Here is a 16,939-nt window from a genome sequence, read left to right as displayed (position 1 = left end):
TAGCGGTTTAACGATTTCAATTGATGATTTGACTTTTCTATTAATGATTTTCATGAGATGTCCGGAATCCGAATCAAAGTGTCCGGAATATGAGGCAAAAGTGAGGAAGCGTCCGGAATAAGAACCATCAAAAGGCCATACATTTCAATTTATTTAAAATTATTCAAGTTGCGGAAGCGTATTCTTTACCCATCACTCGAAAGTTAAGGATTTCCGGCGCTCGATAACGCTGAGCAATCCTACATAATGATTTATTTTGTATGCTCTACGCTGTGTTAAACTTCCCTGAGGCCTTAAGTGTCCGTAATACGAATCAAAACGGTATATACGTACAGAAACCAACTGGGTAGGATTGTGTCAAAATCAATCTAGCTATATTTTGATTCTCACTTCGAAATTCAAGTGTAAACAGTGTCAAAAAAATCAATCGCCATATCTTCTTCTATATATAAATAAAAATGGAATGGTGTTTGTATGTCACGAAATGGCTTGAAAACGGGCTATCGGATTTTGAAAATTCTTCCATAGTTATGTTCCTGAGGTGTTCCGACGTGTTTGTGGATATAAAAAGTAGAGGATATTTAACGGAAAAGTTGAAAAAACTAGAGTGAACAAAACTTCCATTTTGCACGGGACGTTTCATGGCGTTTTTCAACAGCCTACTTGATGGCAAGAAGAAGTTTGCCGGGACCACTTGTTACATAAATAAAAGTATTTCTCCAATCACGCCATAATTGATTAATTAGACACAACCTATCACTCGTCGACCAGTTTCTACTTTTTTTTCCAAATTGTTTTCTAATCTTTCAAAGTACCTGTCGATGGGAATTGCGAACGATCGAAGATGATGAAAAACCCCGTTCTCCATTAGTACCAGCAGCTAACTTGAGTAATGAAGGAGGAAACCACCACCCCTCTCATCTTGCCCGAGACACTTTCTACCTTTTCCTCGAAGGAAACGAGTTGGTGCGGTGCGTGGCGGCTTGTTGTGACGCCGCCCAGCAGTAGCGGTAGGGTTGGTTTTATAATTAGCTTAAATTCATTTCTATTTATCATTCATTTTGTGTTGTCTTTTGCTTTCCGCACTTGTGCATCGCTCAACCGGCTGCTAACTGGTGTGGTGGGCTGACCTACTGCGAATCACTTTTCCCGGCTCACAGAGGTTCAGTTTTCTTAAAAACCCCAATCATCAAACATGTTTTTGAGTTGCTACTTCGCAGTTGCTACTCCGTTATTGCAAAAATAGCTGTACTTACTCAGGGAACCAACAGACACTACTCAGGATCAGAAGAATCCTCAATGTGTAAATACTGGTGCTCTCATTATTATAAGATCCGAATGCAGGTCAATTTGGGAATGAGAAGGAAATGTTGACGTGTTACTTGCTTTATAGAAGCCGAGGAGTCCTCTGCACTTCCGCAAGAAACACTGGGAGTTTGGATATGGGAAAGGATTTGTTTTGATAAACGATAGAGATATAATTTGAAATGAATAAGTGAGCATAAGGGTGATTCAAAATTTAAAAATGTTTGAAAATTTAATTTTCCATATCTTCTATGCCATCCTTACTATAAAATTAGTATTCTGTGAAAAGTTTAGCTTTTCCGGTGGTGATTTAAAGGTGGCCCAAAGTTAAAGTAGGTTTATATGGAAATAACTATGGAGAAATTTTTAAAAATGTTCTAAGCACATTAGAATTGTAATATAAGTACAAACTTACCATCCCACAGTGAAAACTCTTACTTCAAACCTTAATGAAGGATGTTGCTGAAAATGTATAATTTTTTTCCATGATTATTTAAATCTGCACCACTGTTACGGCGGTGGAGTGATGGGGTACGGCGGCAACTGCAAAAAGGTATATAAATTATTGTTGTTTTAGCGCGAAAGTCACAGCGGAATGAAGCCGGGGCATGCGTCGGTGAGGAACGGTGTTATGTTTTGGTGCGGAATATTTGTCTGGATTTGTGAAACGCTCTCTGTTTGGAAGGGCTGAACTGCAGTAATGAGTGTTGATTTATGGACTACAGGGAGTCTTCAGGTTTATGATTAAACGACATTTCTCGCATAACTTATGATTTCGCCCCAAAAGCCATTATCGGACACCGAATTTGAAACTCGTTGTTTTCAAGCAAAGAAATGGATCAAAATAAAAACTATCACCACTAGGAGAGAGAGAATGATCTTCTTTTCATTGTGCAACTCCATTCGTTTGCTTAGTAGTAACAAGCTACACACTCGGTTACCAATACAATATCATAGATTAAGCTAGATTTGCATCAAATGAGAGATAAAAATTTTCAATTTTTTGGGTGTTTCCTAGTCAGACTCTGATTGATGATAGAGAGAATGATAAAAACGTGGTTTTTTGTCTGGTTTTGCGTCAATGTACGAACAAAGACTGCTTCTGAGAGAGTTTTAAAAAATTATGATCTTTATTTCTGTTCATCTGTACTTCTATTACGCTCTTGATGTCTTCCCGGCAGCTTTTTCGCAAGAAAGACGTTGAATCCACCACCATATTGTTCGCCAGATTCCTAAGGCTACTCTCATAGCCATGAGTCAGAACGTGCTGTTGAGCTTGTCCCGATTACCCTTGGTTTGCAGTGCTGCACCCAGGCCGGAATTCCGTATCTCAGTATCAACGATGATACGCTAGCTAAAAGACGCCTCCTACTGCTTCTCGGACCATGCGCGTTCGTCATGGTTCTTGTAAGTTCGTTGGTCGCCTCTGCCGCCTTCTCACATGCATAGCCGACGTGGCTGTTAAAGTTTAGCCGATCGTTTATCTTCACGCCCAGGTGTCTGAGCGACCGCTGTGAGCCTATGACATGTCCACCGACGGCAATCTCAGCGTGTTGAACCGCTTTGCGATTGCTGACTAGTGGCACCATCATTTTGTGGTGGGCTATCTTCAGCACTTCAGCACGACTCCATTCATCCAGTTCTCGACCGCGCCCATTGCCTCCGTGGCAAACACTTTTATTTTCTCCAGCCTTTCGCCTATTACTGTTAGGACGACGTCATCAGCATAGTCAACGATCTCGATGTCCATGGTTAACTCCAATAGTCAGGAACTCCCAACCCGAAACCCGCTATTGAACGCGTTCCTATCGTCTATCGTAACTACGGCGCAGTAACGATTTCATCTTCCTTTTTGCTACCCTGTCTTCTCGACCCTCTCCAGGACCGTCCGAATTGCATCTACCGTCGACCCTCCCTTCCGGAATGCGAACTGCCTTTCTGAAAATCCATTCTCGTTCTCCGTAGATTTAGCCACCCTGTTTAGGATGACTAAATCCAAGAGATTGCCCAGTGTATCCAGCAAGTATATGGGCCTGTATGATGGTGGATCACTAGGTGATTTTCCTGGCTTCGTTAGCAGCACCAGCTTCGGAATCTGATGATCAGGGAAGTGACCTTCTTCCAGTAATGTCTGCAACACTTTCCGGAACATATCCAACTACGCTAGGATCACTGCTTTAAGTGCCACATTGGGTATTCCATCCGGTCTGTGGTCGTTTTTCACCTTCAATACTTTCGCCGCTGATACAAACTCGTTATTGGAGACCTGACGATCTTCAGCGTTTGCTTTGTTCTCGATGACATACGATGTGGGTGTCCACAGTGTCAGATCATGCGTTGAAAAGAGACCCTCGACAATAACTCTCAGCTTTTCAGTACACGTTTCAACCGGCATTGATGGACCCTTGGTTTTCGCCATGACCACTCGATTAGTGTCCCCCCAGAAGGCTACTAGACACAGCTCCTTGTGGCACTCATACTTGCTTAGCAGCTCTGGCTGCTTGGAATACGACCTTTCGCTCTTCTTTGATTTCTACGTTCCTTGCACTCTGGTTACGCATACTGGCTTTAAGACAAGCAGCGGGGAAGGCGTTAAGTGTCTCGTTCAGGGTTGTTAACGTTAATCAACGATTAACGCCGTTTCGTTATTTCGTTGACGTTAACCTGTAACGTTTAACGAAGCTTGCGTTGATTGCGTTGAAAAACAATTTAACGATAACGTTAACGTACAGCGTTGATTCAACGTCAACGACTTCGTTATTTCTAACGTTAAAGATTTGATTCCAAAATCTAAAAAAAAATAATTACTGGCTGTCATATTCGATTGATTTATAAATAAGTAAGTGTAGAAACCCAGAAAATGATGCAGTTTAGATAATAATAAATAACGAGTGAACATTTTATTACTAACATAAGAACAAGATAATTGCGAATTGTGTGGACAGTTTCAACTTAGACACTGAAACATGCCATGTTCAGAAACAATTATTTAGCAGAAGAAAAGCTTGTTCTCATTGCAGGTTTTTTGGAATGTTAACTGATTTTCTCTTAGTTAGTAATGCCGTTTATATTAGAGCTCCACAATATCGGAAGTGGGAAAATCTGCTCTACGACCATTGCCACTTCCGATTGCAATGAGAACTTTTGTCTGCTATGGTATGTTAGGGTATTATGGCAACTTGTATTCGGAAATGAGAAGTCGGGTCATCCTGGGGGCCGGCAAGTCAGAAACATTTGATTGCTGGATGGGTAAAAAAAGGACGCCGTGTGCTGGCTGGAGGTAAAGGAAGCCGCTCTCAGCGGTTTGCGTTCAGCTAATTGTTGTGGGTTGCTGGAACGGCGAGAGGTCATAGGACGGATACAATATTGCTAGGAAAATCTATGCAATTTGAAAAAGTTCTTCCAACCAATCTCAAACTGACGTTCAAAGAGGCTGACTGTTGTGTGCCTACACTGTGAACTTTGATTTTTTTTAATCAATTTTCCATGGATACGGGGTATCAGCATAGAAACGAGCTGTTTATTGATTTTTCGAAACATTCTCTGAGAACCTTTTCGAGATATAAAATCAACGCTTGGGTTAGCGGTGATCGTTGACGTTGATTCAACGCAAACACGTTAACGTTGACGTTAATAGCCATGAAAATTAACGCAACGCCGTTGACGTTGATCCAGTGCACAATCAACGTTAAAGGCGTTTATCGTTGATTAACGTTAACAACCCTGGTCTCGTTCAACTAATACGCAGGACGTCGGTCGTTGCGGGGCTCCTATTTTTGCGGCATCGTTGTATCACATGCCCTTCCCATTGCTGTTGTCAGCCCTATCGCATTCAAGTGGTCGCACATTGTGGTCCTCTGCACTGTCGCAGTGTTCTGCTGGCCAATCCTGTAGCGTATCGTCTGCTGATCGCTATGGGTGTACACTTCACTAACCCTCCAGTTCATGTTGCTCGCCAGTGATGGGCTACAAAATGTTAGGTCGATGATCGACTCCCGTCCGTCTTTCCGAAATGTGCTAACGGTGCCTTTGTTGCATAATGAGCCTCCAGTAGGTTATAATCTCTCTTATTGGTTACCCTGCTACCCCACTCCACGGCCCATGCATTGAAGTCACTTCCAATCCGCACTGGTTTTCGATCAATTAGCTCGTCGTTCAACTCCTCCAGCATTCGACTAAATTTTTCGAACGTCCATATTGGAGGCACGTGGCAGCTGTAAATGTATATTCCGTTGATTTTAGCGATCACGAACCCCGCGATTGGGCTGGCAATCACTTTCTGGGTAGGAAACCTACCTGTCACTTGTCACGCTGCGCCTGTGCTATCCGCCACCCAATTGGCGCTATTGAGTAGTAGTTTCTGTTGTCGACTGCCACAAAGTTGCTTTATGGTGTCACCTGTCACGCTGCGCCTGTGCTATCCGCCACCCAATTGGCGCTATTGAGTAGTAGTTTCTGTTGTCGACTGCCACAAAGTTGCTTTATGGTGTCGCAGTGGTTCAGGTAGATCTGCGTTACCTCCGTTACTGTTGTGCTACGATCGCTTTTCGGTACGTATGGCATTTGAAGCTGCCTTTCGAATGGGTGCTTCCTTCCTCCGGTGAGCAGAGCAAGCCCCTTGGTCGATTATTGCAGTCTTTCCCAAAGTGACCTCTTTCTCCACATTTCCTGAACAGTTCGGGTTTGTCCGGACCTTTACAGCTAGCCGCCGGTTGTCCGAAGTCCATGCACTTGAAGCGATGCAATGGCCCGTCTGCTCGTGTGACGAGTCTCAGTGAGCACATCGAACAGCCAATTCTCATCTTGCCTATCTGTACCAGTTTGTTCGCCGCGTCAACTGATAGCCGAATCGTCACTGTCAGTGTGCCGTCGTACGACTTCCTCAGACGGATTTCTTTGGCTTCCTCTGTAAGGCAGCATTGCTTACGCAGCTCCTCACACACCTCGTCCACGATTGTTGTCTCGTTCAGATATCTGCGCTCAACAACTGCTTCCTGAGAGTTCGTGACTAGCTCCGGATAGGCCGAGCTCTTGATCGCTAGGTCGCTCTTCAGTTCAAACAGCATCTCTCCTTTCTGGGTGCGCCGCGTTCTAACCACGTTTTCTCCGAGGTTCTTCAGGTTCGGATCACCCTTTACTGTTCGAAGGATCGAATATCTATGTACGGCGTTTGGTCGTTTGCTTTATCAAGTATAGCATCCCCTTTCGACCACACACGTGAGTCGAGCGTCTCTTCGCTTTCTGCTTTCCGTCTTTTTTTCTACACCTTCTCCTTCTGTTTCTTTTTTTATCTTTGGCGTTGACGACGGTTTGCCATCCGTCATCATTTCCGTCCTTTTCCAGCACACATTCTCCGTACTCGTTGCGCTGCTTTTTTGGGACTTCATCTTCTCCTGGTGACTCTCTGTCTCGTTTCTTCGTCTTGGGTCTATCACCTCGTACCTTCGGAGTCAGCCGCTGCAATAAGGATAACAAAAAGGACAATCCTAAAATCCACTTTTTTCACTTCATGATTTTGAAGTCAAATGATTTTATATTGGAAATTTAGAATCTCCACTTCAAATATTCTTCTTCTTCTTGGAATTACGTCCTCACAAGGACAAAACCTGCTTCTCATCTTCTTCTGAGCAATTCCTCAGTTATTAACTGAGAACTTTCTTTGCAAAGTTGCCATTTTCGCATTCGTATATCTTATGGCAGGTACGATGAAACTTTATGCCCAGGGAAGTCAAGGAAATTTCCATTGCGAAAAGATCTTGGACCGACCGGGAATCGAACCCAGACACCTTCAGCTTTGCTTTGTAGCCGCGGACTCTAACCACTCGGCTTAGGAAGGCTCCATACTTCAAATATATGTGGATTGGATAATATCAGCTTGCCGACGAAAAAACTGATAGACAGTATTGAATTAAAACAAATACTCATTCGATGGACAACCTTTTTAAAGTTCTAGCATTGAAAATAAGTGTATTTGGCAACACTGTATTTTACTTCACTCTTGCTTAAAAATACTGAAAATAATGTTCTGTTTGTCTAATAATTTTAACACTATACATTTAACAGGATTTATGGTTAAATATACATAAAAGAAGGTTTTTATCAAACTTGCAATAATTGGCCCAATAAGCACAAAAAAAAATAGATTTTTTCTTCGTGTTTCAAGTAAATGAACATTTCATAAATATGTGGTAGAAATGCACATGCGTTTTTCTTAATAATGGTTGAACAAATCTTTTTTCCGGAACAATCCTTGAATGATTTTATTTAAAAACTCTAGGACAAACCTCTTATAAAAATTTAAAGGGAACCTCTGCACGAATACTTCTATTTTTTTTGTAAAATCTGTGGGTATAAACTTAAAAGCATTTTTTTTTGTTGCTATTCAGAATCATTGACGAAATTTCTTGACTCTCCGGAATATATTGATGATTTTTGTAAACATTCTCACAGATGCTTAATTCTCACAGATATTTTCATTAGGAACTCTAGGAATAACAAATTGATTGCTTTCTTAATGCACTACTGGAAGAATCGTCGAACTAATTAAAGAAAGGAAAATTCCCACAACAAGGAAAAATCCCAAATATAATTTAAAGTTGATTTTATTTTAAACAATGATAAGTAAACAACATGCCATGGATAATTTTCTGAAGCAATATTTGGGGGAAACTTTGAACGAACCACTGAAGGAAATCTTGCAGGAAACCTTGTACGTATTTGCGAAAAATTTTTATTGGGTATTGTCGAATTCCATCCAGGATGAGTCGAAGAAAATAAAAATCGTGCTTCATAATCTTCGATTCGGATAAAATTTTGCACATGTTTTGAGTATGGTAGAAAAAGTGTTTTCCGTAGAAAAATCGATAATTTTGACTCAAGAATAACTTTTGAAAATGACCTTTAAAATTTTACAAGCAACTTATTCAAAAAGTTCTTACTCCGAAACTGTTGATTTTAGCGAAAAATGATCTATGAAGAAGCTGTAGTAAATCGTTTGGACTATACGGAAAAAATATACACTGAAAAAAAATTTTTTTTTCATTAAAAAATCGAAAATAAAATGTAAATTCTAAATTATACACTTATAATTACAATTCAATAATTTCTAAATTTTCACTGAAGATTCTCGATACTAAACAGATGTTTGGGACAGAGTTTCATAATGGAAAATTTTTTTAGTAAAAAAGTTTTCTTAAGAACAAGTTTTGGTGGATTTTCGAAATTTTGTTTTTTGTCTAAATAAATACGTTCTGATGATACAATAAGAATCTTGAAATTATTCTGAATCATAAAGATTATCTTGATCACTTCTCTGGAAGTATTTATTTTCGAATTATCTAAAGTTTAGTGCAATAGTTTTTTGCAATAAGATAAAAAAATGAGTCATTTTAATTAGTTATTTGAGATTCTCCATCAAGAAAAATAAGTAAGTGGAAAGAAATATAGTCTTTACTCTCGTAAACGTTTTGTTATTGATGGAGAATCACGAATAACTAATAAAAATGGCCTATTTTGATATTGAAATAATATTTTTTGCATTAAACTTGATATAATTAAAAATAACTCCTTCTAGAGAAGTTGTCCAGATAATAATTATGGTTTAGAATCATTTCAAGATTCTCATTGTATCATCAAAACGCATTTATTAAAAAAAAATCAAAATCGACCAAAAGTTGTTCTTAGAAAAACTTTTTATTGAAAATTTCTCCATTTTCAAACTTTGTTCCAAACATCTGTTTACTGTCAAGATTGTATGGTGAAAATTCAAAAAAAAATTTATTAAAAATGAGGTACTTGTGTAATTTTATTTTTGTTTTTTTTTTACGAAAAAACATAAAATATTTTTTCAATGTATATATTTTTTTATAGCCCAAACGGTTCACTACAAATTTTTCATAGAATATTTTTCTCTAAATTCAACAGTTTCGTGATTTATAGGCCATTTTCAAAAGTTTTTCTCGAGTCAAAATGGTCGTTTTGTCTATGGAATTTACTTATTCTACCACACCAAAACCATGTGCAAAATTTACTGCAAATCTAAGATGGTCGAGTTCTGTGACTGAACGATTTGACATGGAATACGTCTATTGGATGAACCAGAAGAACTTTCTTTAAAATACGTTTGACGAATTGACGTATGTCAGCCTCTACCACAGACAGAACTTTATACCATAAGTAAAAAGTTTGTTCTATTTATGAAATTGACGAAAAAATCGTATTAATTTCGAAATTGCTCACATAAAGCCATCTGTCAACGTTAAGAATGATTAACATGTGAATTCAAAACTTATATTTCCATCATCAAAAGTGAAGCAAAATTCAGAAATGTCTTTCTCCTACCGGCGCCACGAGCTAATTCCTGATGAATTGCAACAATCAAGAAACTTTTCTCGTACTCTTGGCTTCCGAAATGAAACCATTCGCCACACAAATTAATCGTTCCCAATAAGTCACAAAACAGGCGAAGTCAGTCGCGGAACCATCAAAAGAGCTCACTAAATTTTAATTTTCCATCCACCCATCATGAAACGCTCGTGCGAAGCGCACGTTTCTCCGAAGAGACACACCCTGGCCTCGTCCTACGCAAACTTCTACACCCTTGGAACCGCTAGCACTGCGAGCAGGGCCGTTTTTACGGGGGCTTTGGCCACTCCAAAACCGAAGACGCCAACATTTGTTTGAATATCACAAAAAGATTTGAAAGTTTCAAGGTGATTCCAAAATTAAAAAAATCCTTAACAACAAAATTACATAAACAAACTTTAGAATTTCAAAATATAATTAAATTGTCATGGATGAAGGCAAAATAATAAGATTGTCAATTATTATTAAAATTGACTCCATGACGTTCAAAACAGATTTGGAAAGACTCAAGAATTATTTAAATAAAAAAAAAATAAAATGCAAAACAAGGCACTTAGAGAAATATTCACTTCTTCAAAAAGCCTAGTAATATTTTTGTGGACAAGAAAAATTTAAAATTGTAATATGCTGTACACCAAATGTGAATAAAAGCTAAATTTAGTTTTTATTTAGTATTGTCTAACACAGAACACCTAGATATAACATATAAATAAAATGTTTGCAATTATACTATTAAAGGAACTAAAAACAATGATTTGAATTAGTTAAAAAGTTGACCTTGGGTTATTCAAACCTTTCCCAGATGTATGGTCAAAATTTATCATAATAATCAGTTTTTAGTTCATTTCACAGAATTAATTCCTCTACAGGTAGCTTAATTTTTCACCCCAAAAAAATTCAAATCGCTTTAACTTTTTTGTTTCTTTGTATATTTGCACCAGTTTGCACAAGCTCTCAAAAAACTCTGCTAGTTTTAGAATATGTGTCGATCTTGATTATTGGTCATCTGGAACCAGAGTTATTCCAAAATTTCTTGGGGGACCGACGCGTAGCCATAACCCACGAGAATATCTAAGGCTACATAATTTTTATCGCAGTCGGATATTTACCCCTTGGAACAATACATTAATGAGAGTATGTTGTGAAAAAATGAAGCAATTTGGTGGAACCGTCTTTGAGTAATGAGCATTTATGTTTCTGGTACCACGCTGACCAAATAAAGGTCTGGAAAACTTAAACAAATCTCATACCGTAATTTTCGGATTTCTCCAAGAATACTGAAACGATTTGCATTGTTTTTTCAGAGTAGCTCCTTATTACTTTACAATGTATAGCCCACATTGAATTTTTTTGATAAATTCACCAAAAACAAAATGGCCGCCAAAGAAATTTTGTATGGAGAATGTCGGTCCCCAAGGAACATTGGAATATCTTCAAAACCAGATCACCAATGATTAATATCGATATGGATTTTTCAACAACAAGAGTTTTTTGAGAAAGTGTTAACAAATGGTGCAAAAATAGCAAGAAACAAAAAAGTTATCGCGATTTGAATATTTTGTTTGCAGTAAAAAATGGAGCTGTCGGTATAGGTGTTAAGAAACGTTTTATGAGGTCCCCGAGCTCCCAGATTTGTGAATCCAGCCCTGCACTGGAGACTACGAAGCGCGTAAGAATGTTTATATTTTCTCCATTTTACCGCCACAACCACCGACTGCTGTGCTGCTTTCTGCCACCACCAATCAGTCAACCAACCAGTCAGGGCCAGGGCGCCACACATAAATAGTAGCTGCTAAAGGAATGGCGCCTCTTACCTGATGCTGCCCACACCAATCCCTGAAGACGACCTACGCTGTTTCCGGACGGTTTTCAAAGTCGCTTGCAGATTCCCCCAAGAGTGTCACACTTTAACTACCGTTTGCATAGGTAGATGCAATTTTTCCTGATTGCGGTTCAACGAGCAGGAAGGAAGGAAAATGCTGTAAACTTTGCAAAGTGTCGCAATGTTCTAGCAGAGTTTTTACCATAGAGAACTCTGGGGAATATTTGGGCAGGAAAAAGTTGATATCTTGTGTATTTGACCGATTTGTTTTTTTTAATAACCGTTGGAGTTTCTTAGCCGAGTGCTTAGAGTCATCGGTTACAAAGCAAAACCATGCTGTAGGTATCTGGGTTCGATTCTCGATCAGTCCAGGATCTTTTCGTAATGGAAACTTCTTTGACTCCCCTGGGCATAAAGTAACATCGTACCTGCCATGAGATATACGAATGCGAAAATGACAACTTTGGCAAAGAAAGCTCTCAGTTAATAACTGTGAAAGTGCTCATAAGAACACTAAGCTGATAAAGCAGGCTCTGTCCCAGTGAGGACGTAATGCCAAGAAGAATAAGAAAATGTGTGCTTAAAAATGTGACTACTTGAAGCATTAACGTATAGTTTAAAGCATACTTACTATGTTCTCTCTCTGTCTCTCTTAGTTACATGACCATTATAATGCCACTTGATTCTTTCGTACCGTTCCAAAAAACTCCCCTGACCAACATTCAGACCAAAAGAAAACGGCGAAGGAAAATCCATCATTTTCCCACACACAAAAAGACACCCCACTAACCGATTCCCATTAGCACAGGTTTCCGTCGGATGGCAAGCAGCAGCTCGTTGATCGCGCAACACACATTCGGAAAATGATTTATTGACTTGAACGGCACAAGTCCACGAGAGTGGAGCACATCAACAGTCGTCGCCTCGCTGCTTCTTCATCACCGCCATACCCGTGGCACCGAATTTCGGGCGTCAGCTGATACAGTATGATTGGGAGAAGAGAAGATTGTATTTTAGTTTGGCGTGTTTCCGAATCAATCAAAAACTTTTTGGAAAATTGAATTGTTTGACGTGGGCAAACAATCAGCGACTCTCTGCAGTGAAGTGGATAATTTTGCGATATTGGTTGGAGGAACAAACAAGCGGTAGCAGCGATAAAGAACAGTGACATAAAGGTAAATATTTCGGAGTTTGATGCGAATTTTTTGCAGTCGCTGTCTTAGGGGCGCAATGAGAGTTATGATATTGAAAAATTGTCATTTCTTAGAAAAAAATGGAAGTATAATAATAATACCTACCACTCAACTCTACTACATTACCGTTTATCGAGGGCAAATTGCTTACATTTCATATTTTTTTGTTACATTTTCCTTAAGGATTAAAAGATGGTCATTTATTTATTTATTTGATTTCAATAATTAAAAATTGAAAATGACATCCGGGCGAAATTGATTACCATACAAAAGTGACAAAAGTTAGTAATCAAATGCTTTTTTATTTATTTAGAAGTATCATTCCAAACATTACATTTATTTCTTATATCCACGTGTTCTGTGTTAGACAACATAATCATTCTAATCTGGTAAAACAAAATTAAGCTTTAATTCACATTTAGTTAACAACATATTACATTCCATTTGCCGTAGCGGTGCATAACTTTTACAGATGAGTTGATTTCACCTGTTTATAGAAGAAGAAAAAAACATTTCATTTACCTAACCTAACATAAAATAAATATATAACGCATTAATCGTGGCAATAGAAGATTGCAACGAACTTTGTCTAAAATTATTAATTATTTAGTTGGACATTTGTTGCAATGCTTCAACATTGGATAATCAATGTTACATTGAATTGTTACATTACATAAATTGTCATTGATAATATACCAGGCAGGAAGCTTCAGAATCCTCTGCATAGCTTTCTTCTCGCTATTGCAACAGCTAGTCCATATTGGTAGAGCAGATAACATGGCTGACCTGAACTTTTTTTTTGAAGATCAAAAGCTTGTTCTTCAGACAAAGTTTTGATTTTCTATTAATAAGGGGATAGAGACATTTTACATATTTATTACATTTAGCTTGAATGCCCTCAATATGATTTTTAAAAGTTAAATTCTTATCTAGCATGAGCCCTAGATACTTAACTTCATCTGACCAATTTATTGGAACCCCTCTCATCGTGACAATATGTCTACCTAAAAGTTTCGAATAAAGAGCTTTCGGTTTATGTGGGAATATTATTAGTTGAGTTTTGGAAGCATTAGGAGAAATCTTCCATTTTTGCAAGTATGAAGAAAAAATATCCAAACTTTTTTGCAATCGACTACAGATGACACGCAGGCTTCGACCTTTGACGGAGAGGCCTGTGTCATCCGCAAACAAGTATTTTTGACATCCCTGAGGTAATTCAGCTAAGTCAGATGTGAAAATATTGTATAAAATTGGTCCCAAAATACTGCCTTGAGGAACACCAGCTTTTACAGGAAGTCTTTGAGACCTGGAGTTCTGATAATAAACCTGAAGTGTACGATATGACAGACAACTTTGGAATATCCTAACAATGTATGTTGGAAAATTGATTTTTTTTTTAATTTTACAATCAAGCCTTTATGCCAAACACTGTCGAATGCTTTTTCCATATCTAGAAGAGTAAGACCAGTACAATAGCCTTCAGATTTTTTTTGGAATAAATCAAATATGTTACTCGTAAAAGTTGATGAGTGGTCGAATGTCCATGGCGGAATCCGAACTGTTCATTGGCAAAAATTGAATTTTCGTTGATGTGGACCATCATTCTGTTCAAAATTACCTTTTCAAAAAGTTCACGGATGAAGTTGAAAGCAAACTGATTGGACGATAGCTAGGAGCTTCTGCAGGATTTTTTTTTTTGGTTTTAAAATTGGTGCAATCCTAGCGTTTTTCCATTTGTCAGGGAAATGTGCCAACTGAAAACATTTGCTGAATATGTCAACTTTCTGCTACTTTCAGGAAGTTTCTTGATGAGGATATAGAAAATTCCATCATTGCCATGGGCTTTCAAATTTTTTAATTATTTTCAATAATATATTCTTCCCAATCAGTCTCCCAGGAATTTTTGAAAACTTTCTGCTATACGATATACGAATGCGTACCTGCTATACGATATACGAATGCGAAAACGGCAACTTTGGCAAAGAACGCTCTCAGTTAATGACTGTGGAAGTGCTCATAAGAACACTAAGCTGAGAAGCCGGCTCTGTCCCAGTGGGGACGTTAATGCCAAGAAGAAGATGTAATGTTTAGCTTTCCGGTAGTTGTTAGTAATAATTTGTTTTCCTCTTTCAATGCCGGTATTGGCTTCTGAGGTTTCTTTCAAAACTTTTGATAATTTCCAAAAAGACTTAGAGCCAGGGTCCAATTGAGTAATTTGATTTTCAAAATTTTTGTTTCTGAATCGTGTAAACCGTTTTTTAATTTCTTTAAGCAGATCGTGCTTTAAAATTTTCATAGGAGGATCGCGAGTGTGTGGAAATTGCCTTCTCCTCATGTTTTTAAGACAAATCAAGATCATTTTTAATCACGTATATTATCGTCTATAATTCACATATTACTTCATATGTTGGTATTGCAATCAGAGCCTTAGCGTGACCGCATGGCACCTTTGGCGAATCTCGATATGAGTGCCCCTGCTATTATGAGAATTATCACCTAACCTTTCTAATGCATGAGGAAAATGTTACACATTATGTATTAAGGGTAAAAAATGCTCCATGATTTTGAAACGCTTTCAAAAATCCATTTTTGGACTGATTTTCGTACTCTTAGCTTTATATGAAAGATATGGAACTCTAGAATGGATTTTTTTGTGAGTATGGCCATTCTGGGCACAAAGGAACCTGGAACCTGTTTCAGAAGGAACTGGCGTTTATCATATTCAGCAGTTCACACACATGTATATAACGACAGTTCAAATTTCATGGTGTTGCATTCCGATTTACAAGAGCACCACGAGGACTAACATTTAGATTTGGCGAGATTTGGTGGGAGTGTTCCAGAACCGATTCCGCTAGGGTGTGATGTGGACAAATACACGGATTTTCATCCAGATGTAAATGGACACCATGCCAAACACCTGGCGTTACGTCCCTACTGGAACAAAACCTACTTTTCAGTTAAGTGATCTTATGAGCACCTCCACATTTATTAACTGACAGCTTTCTTTGCCAAAGTTGCCATTTTCGCATTCGTTCACTTCGTTGTCACATGTCACAAGTGTTCCAAGGTAAACAAATTCTTCAACAACTTTAAACACATTCCCATCAAACACTACCTCAGCACCTACACCACCAAGCCTGACTCTAACTCTACCTGTAATCATGTACTTCGTTTTGGTAGAATTAATGGTCAGGCTTATCCTTACTGTCTCCCTCTTCAGAGGTCCGCAAAGCCAAGGAGCATTTGCGACTTTGTGATAATAGTGCCATTTCTCTGCACGTGGCATCTCGGCAGCAGCCTTACATTTCTTCAGCTCGCTGATAGCCTTTCCTCTCCTATGGTCGGTGGGTCCACAGTTTGATCGTCATCATCTATGTCCATCCTGTTCCTCGCTACATTTCCATTTTTACCGTTCAACAATTGCTGGCAGTGCTCCTTCCACCTGGCAGCCCTCGCCGTTTTATCGGGCAGCAAATTCTCTTCTCGATCATTGCATATAGCGGGCACTGGTACGGTATTGTGCCGCGCACTATTGGCCGTTGCATAGAATCTCCGTATATCATTCCGGTTCATGCTTTCTCGAGCTTCAGCTACCACACTTTCTTCTTGCTGCCTTTTCTTTCTGCGGTGGATTCGCTTTTCTTCGGCTCTCGCTCGTTCTCTGTTCTGTCGGGTACCGGCCACAAGCGTACGGCTTCTGGCGACATTGTTCATGTCTGTCACTCTCTGGCACTCTTCATCGAACCAGTCGTTTCGTCTTCGTCGTTGACCCACAGGCTGTCGACGTCTCCAACAACGTTGATTCTTCACAACTGCTCGTCTAGTTGCTGACGGTAATGTGCAGCTACCCCATCAGTCGACAAGCGTTGTATATTAAAGCGCAGCGTTCTGTTTGTTGTGGAACACGTGACGGTGGATAATCGCGTACGAATTTTGGCTACAACGAGATAATGATCTGAGTAGATATTAGGGCCTCGGAAGGTCCTGGCATCCATGACATCTGAGAAATGTCGCCCATCAACCAGCACGTGGTCTATTCGGGAGCAGGCAGCGCTACTAGGGTGTCACCAGGTGTGTTTGCGGATATTCTTTCGTGCGAAGTAGGTACTGCTGATTGCCATTCCTCTAGCAACAGCGAAGGGTACTAGTCGCAGGCCATTATCATTGGTAACGGAATGATGGCTTTTCGTTCCAAAGACGTGTCGGAAGAAATCTTCTTTCCCGATCTGCGCATATACGTCGCCGATGACTA

At 39.1% G+C, this 16,939-nt stretch overlaps 1 long non-coding RNA gene across 6 annotated transcripts in view; it reads left to right on the top strand.

Annotated features, from left to right (window-relative positions):
- LOC110676731 overlaps positions 1 to 16,939 on the top strand; it is a 34,957-nt gene that overhangs the window by 12,091 nt on the left and 5,927 nt on the right. For 5 of the 6 annotated variants that reach the window (XR_002500667.1, XR_002500668.1, XR_002500666.1 and 2 more), the window contains exon 2: positions 12,300 to 12,666. This is a non-coding gene — a long non-coding RNA (uncharacterized LOC110676731). Of the gene's footprint in view, positions 1 to 12,294; positions 12,667 to 16,939 lie in introns of all 6 variants that reach the window. The other variant, XR_002500671.1, reaches the window with a different exon arrangement.

The sequence above is a fragment of the Aedes aegypti genome, chromosome 2 (genome assembly GCF_002204515.2).
Source record: "Aedes aegypti strain LVP_AGWG chromosome 2, AaegL5.0 Primary Assembly, whole genome shotgun sequence".
In the NCBI taxonomy this organism is placed as follows: Eukaryota; Metazoa; Arthropoda; class Insecta; order Diptera; family Culicidae; genus Aedes; species Aedes aegypti.
The sequence above is the reverse complement of the archived record's forward strand: the minus strand, read 5'-3'. Positions and strand labels throughout refer to the sequence as shown.